Below are 6188 nucleotides of genomic sequence, written 5' to 3' on the forward strand. Positions count from 1 at the left end.
TCATTGTTCTGTCTGGATGAAGGTACATAGTTTCATAAGCAGTACAAAATTAGTATGACAAATATGAAGTAGCACTAGCTCTTCACCACAAGAGATCTTCTTTGTCTTCTTTATCCCACCGACAGGAGCCAGCATAAAGAGGTGGAGTTCGGATTGGACCATAAAAGTGAACAAACTTAGGCACCACCATCTGTCCTTTTTCAAAAAAGCAGCCATACTGTGTCAGACCAAGAATCCATCTAGTCCTGTATCTGGTCTTCCAAGAGTGGCCAATTTCAGGTGCTTCAGAGGGTATGAACAGAACAGATAATCATCAAGTGGTCCATCCCCTGTTGTCCAATACCTTCTTGTGGAAAACAGAGGCTAGGGACCCTCAGAGCAGAGTGTTGCATTCCTGCCCATCCTGGCTAATAGCCATTGATGGACCCAACACCTAGGAACATATCGAGTTTCTTTTATGAACCCAGTAATACTTTTGGCCTTTCACAACATCCCCTTGCATCCTCTGAGCTCCCACATAGTCTTTGGGACCATCTCATCTGATCTCAGCTAATTTGACAATACATGGAGACAGAGGTGATTTCTCAGCAGCTACAACCCAAACAGAACACTGAATCAATGAACATTCAGAACACTTTCTCGTTAGAGACTTAATTACTCATTGATTGGCATGTATGAGACTGGCTTGTATAGCTTGCATGTAGATAAAGATCAGTTATTCAGCCAGAGAAAACATTTTGGGCTTAGTTCTGTTACCCTTATACATGCTGAGAATTAGAGAAAGATACTCTCAATTGGATGAAAGGTGGAGTTAGTGGGCCCAAAATGTTGGGGAGAACATTTTTTAAAAGAGGCAACTAGATAAATTAGTGCTTAGATACTGGACTTGGAGAGAAATGACATTGTAGAGTAGTTGTTAAAAAGATCACTGTGTATACAGGAACATAGCTGGATAGAATGTACTGTATAATTTCCCAGATTGTTCTCTCACTTTCAACTATATAGACAGACAGCTCACTAAGATAGCATGCTACTCCTTAAACAATACCTACAGAGACACACTACAAATGAGCTTCTTCAAAAGCACGTGCAGATTCTTGTAAATATTGTCAATATATAGGGCCCTATGTGAACTGTTCTAAAAGATCTTCAGAAAGACCATATGCATCTATTAATGCTAATCCATTCATAAAAGCCCTACTTGGTTAATTAAGTATATGTGGGAAACAAAGTAAGAGTAGAGGAATCTGATCTGAAGATTGTACCAGTCACAATCATTTTAAATGCTTTGCGAAACCAAGAATAAAATAAACCATAAATGATTGGATTGCAAGTAGAATTGAAGTATCCCAGCCAGAGGAAGGCACTGTACAAGTCTTCAGGTGTTGAGAAGTTAATAAAAGGATCAGCTATTGTAAGAATAAAGAAAGGCAGCCAACAAAAAACAAACACCCCCATAACTATACTCAAAGTTTTAGTTGCTTTGTTCTCTTTTTTTGTGGAGATTTTGTTTTTTATTGCAGACACACATTTTATTGCACTGGGGATTTTAGCAATTTGTCTGGCATGTTTTCTTGCCACAGTAAATATGTGGACATAGATACTCACCATCACTGTGCCTGGGAAAAAGAAGGCTATAAGAGAAACCATCACTCCCCAGAGCTTGTTAAATATGAGTTCACAGAAACCACTGCAGTCAATAGAAGTCACATATTCTTCAATGCCCTCAATATTCAACTCTGAGAAAACTAAGCCAAAGGCAAATAAGAATGGGACAGACCAGCTAATTAATAAAAATAGCACTATCACAGGGATAGTTATTTTGGTAACATAATGCAGTGGGTCACAAACTGCATAGTAACGGTCAACAGAGATAAAACACAGATGGAAAATAGAGGTGGTGCAGAGCATTATATCACAACAAGTATGGATTTTGCAAAAGAGGTCTCCAAAATACCAGCATGACTCTATAGACCTGATCATACTGTAGGGCATAACCATGAAACTAAGCAAAAAGTCGGTAGTTGCCATGGAGCAGATCAGGAAGTTGGTTGGAGAGTGAAGCTGTTTGAAATGAACGATGGAAATGATCACAAGCATATTTCCACCCATTGTGAGCACTATTGCTCCCACCATGAAGATGTACATCACCCAAAGACTGATTGTAGACCTTACATTTCTAGGACATGAATTGTTAACAGAGTCAAAGCAATACTGCACATTCTGTGGACTCCAGAGGTTGGATGAATTCATGATGTGGGATCATTGATAGGAACCTTTTCAAAAGTATTACAATACAGCCAGTTCTGAGGAAAAAGAAAAACGAAATAAAAAAGTGATATGAACAGTAGCAACATTTGCAGACCTGTGTTTCACATTAGTTTATTAGCATCTAAAATTAAAAATAATGGGCCTGATTCTGCTCTCAGTTGCATTCATGTCAATTCAGAATAATTCTCATTTACTTTAGAGGAGTTACTCTAGACTTACACCAGTATAAGAGATAGCAGAATTTGGCCCAATGCTAACAAAAAAGGAATGGGCTGAATCATTTCCTAAATCATTTTGAATCTTAAGGTGCTCAAAAACATTTAGTAATATTGAATATTTTTGCTATGGATTTTACATTCAACACTATTAGCACTATGATGATAGGTTTGCAAAATGAAAGCCTCAAACACATGACACTCACCTGATTTCCACAGCTCTACCCATCACCTCAGAGATCTTTGTTCCTGGAGATATTGCCCATACTTCCAAGAGAGACATTACAGCATCAGGAAACCCAAACTGGTTGATGCTATAAAGATTTTAACATGCAACACTTCATAAGAGCCTCCTCGTTTTAGCATGCTTGCCAGTAGGCCACTGAGTGTATACTTGCAGACTTGTTTCTGTTTGTAATATTAATCCACTTAGGAGCTTACCCTCAACACATACTTGGCCAGGATTAAGAGAAATATAATAGCATCGTGCTGAGGAGTCATTTGAGTTTGCTAAACAATCTGTGCCTCAAAGCAGTGAAAGATTTGAAAAACAGGTTAAAGAACATCCAGTTTAGTGAACTGTATTAATCCTTTATTATGGATAATTGTTATTTAAGACTCTGTTTTTATTTAACCGGTATTTACTATTACAGATATACATGTGTAAGAAGAAAAAAAACAATATATGTCACCTTACAGTCTGCACACTCTCATCTACACGCTACTCTTTATGCCAGCAAACTGCTACGCAATTCCTAGGGTATACAGCAGAATCTCAGTTAAGGAACACCTCAGGAACAGAGGTTGTTCGTAACTCTGAAATGTTTGTATCTCAGAACAAAACATTATGATTATTCTTTCAAAAGTTTACAACTGAACATTGACTTAATACAGCTTTGAAACTTTATTATACAGAAGAAAAATGTTGCTTTAAATCTTCTTATTTTAAATGAAACAAGCACAGAAATAGTTTCCTTACCTTGTCAAATCCCTTTTTTAAAATCTTTCCTTTTAGTTTTTAGTAGTTTACATGTAACACAGTACTGTACTGTACAACATTTGCTTTTTTTTTTTTTTTGGTCTCCGCTGCCTGCTTATGTATTTCTAGTTCCAAATGAGGTTTGTGATTGACTGGGCAGTTTGTAACTCTGGTGTTTGTAACTCTGAGGTTCTACAGTAATAGAATTAAAGTGATGGAGTTTGAAGGTGGCAACTATGTGTGATAGTGTGTGCACACACATATATACATAAATGTACACATGTTATCTATATGTTATTAGAGTTTGGGAGTTTCACAGTGGTAAAATAAGGAATTGTATTCTGCCAGTAACGCCAACAAGAGTTCCTGGCGACATCATAAACCACAAGACTCAAGTTGTTGGGAGTTTTCTCATGCTACAAGGTCTCCAAATTTAATTAGATGCTTAGAGTATGTATATGTCAGGGACTCATTCTTCAACAGAATACAGATTTTAATCAAACAAACTGCCCCATCCGCAAGTCCCATTTCTTCCTTCTTTCAATTCTATAGGTCCATATCCCTTCTCCTGTTTTATTTATCCCCTTTATTTGTCCCTCACATATTCCTGTTTTTCTTTTCTTTTTCTCAGCTTGTCAGGTTCATATAAAGCTATTTCTGGACCAAAGAGTACATGAAAGCTTTCTGGCATACTTTTCTAAAATCCATTGGATTCGCCATTGTATGATAAGAACATGAACATTTGCCATTATAAACATATTGCAGGTTTACATCAGGTATGCCCAGCTGATACTAAAATGTAGCTTTGTTATAGTCTGTATCCTATATAATAACCCTGTAGTATGAATGCCCCCAATAGGCAATTATGCTGTGTGTATGCTTAACATTTTGTGATCTTTCTCCTTTTTACACCAAAGATATAGAAAGTATCGTATCTATTGTAGGCCAAAACCTTACCCCATTAAAGTCATTGAGAGTTTTAAAAATGACTTTGATGGAATTAATATTAGACCTTATGTCTAATAAAGTTTATTCCTACAAGCATTTAAGCATGTGTATAACTTTATTCCAATGAACAGGGCTACTGAAATCAGTAGGTCTAGCCACCTGTGAATAAGAGTGTTTGCAGAAAAGGATCTTAGTATAGTATCTTGCTTTAGTACTTTGAAATGATATATGACTTTAACATGCATAAGAAATATCACAATGTTTGCTCAGTAACAGATTTTGTAAAAGTAAACTCTCAGAGACTGCAATCTCATGAAAAACTTTCTAGTCCAGCCCTGCAGTCCTCACATTGGTAATTATCAGCTCACTAATACCATTTACAGATGTTTTTATCTGTCATTGGAATAACATAAATTATTGATGATACAGCTGTTCATCGCTAGACAGTTTCTCAACGATCTTGCCACACATTTTAAGATTCAATTGACTTCTTTATTCTACATCGTGGATCAAGTTATTCTTATGATACAGAGACAAACATTTCCTCTGAATGAAACACTAGAAAACTTTTTGTCATTACAGTCATTCCATTGTTGAGATTGGAAAATCAAATAAATTGCAGTTCTTCTAGTACTTTACAAAATGCAGTTGGTTACATCATTACATGGGAGTAAAAGATGGTTTACCTGATATCTCTCTATAATTCATCTCTTCATAGAAAACATTTTTGGCTGTGATTTTTGCTTTTGTTTCCAGTCTCATTTCAGTTAGAAAATCTTCCGATCCAAATCAATGAACAGTTTTAGAGTTTATCTGTAAAATGTGCATAATTTTTTTTCTTATTACCTTACAAAGCTTCTTTGGTTGCTTTTTTCTCCATTAGACTCCTTTGTGGCAATTCTCAATGAAAATGCATTTGATTTTTTTCCTCTTTTCTTATCAGATTAACTGGGATGCTGCTAGTATATATACAACAAAGAAGACCTGTAGCTGTCTCTGGTGAGTTCACAAGTCTCCTATCGTGTCTTTACTTTGGCAGATTTACTCTGTAACTCTTCTCTGCTGCTGCAGCTGAAAAAAATTATGCACAAACAATCCAGTGAGGAGATTATTTGATTTGGTTCACAGCCACATTGGAAATGGGAGGATGAACTTTACAACTACTTAAATATGTTAAATATAAAGCCATGGGAGGTCTTTTAAATTATAACATAAGATTTATGGGACAGGGGCTGTCATTTACTCTGCTGAGTAGGGCTGATAGAAAATAATCTGTCAAAACTGTATTTTGTTGGAAAATTCGGTTTTTGGCTAAAGACATATTTTTTGCAATAAGTGTCTGTTTTCAGTGGAAATTTCCAATTTCTCATCCAAAAACTTAATGGCAACAAGCGAAAATATTTCATCCCAAGTCCAAAATACTTCAGATCTGAAATGCTGCCACAGGATTTCATGGGAATTGTAATTAGAGTGCCTGACATTCCAATTCTCCTCTCTCCACACTCCATTCCAATTTCCACAGCCAGACTTCATCTCCCATAATGCACCATGGCCATGGAACTCTATTCCATATAACCTCTTCTCAGCCAGAGGGGAGACTGTGGCACATCACAGAAGATATAGTCCAATGAGGGAGCACAGCCTGTAGAGGAGAATGGGGCCTGAGGCACTTGAACTAGAGCGCCCAGGAGGCATTAAAGTAGCAAAGAACCTAAACATTTTCCAACCGAAATGAATGATTTTTCATTTTCATTGATATTTTCCATGGGGAAATA

At 36.6% G+C, this 6188-nt stretch overlaps 1 pseudogene; it reads right to left on the bottom strand.

The window, feature by feature from the left end:
* Nucleotides 1-1209: 1209 nt before the first annotated feature.
* LOC123366915 lies at nt 1210-5121 on the bottom strand (annotated as a pseudogene).
* Between the last annotated feature and the right edge of the window lie 1067 nt (nt 5122-6188).

This window comes from Mauremys mutica, chromosome 3 (genome assembly GCF_020497125.1).
Source record: "Mauremys mutica isolate MM-2020 ecotype Southern chromosome 3, ASM2049712v1, whole genome shotgun sequence".
NCBI lineage: Eukaryota > Metazoa > Chordata > Testudines > Geoemydidae > Mauremys > Mauremys mutica.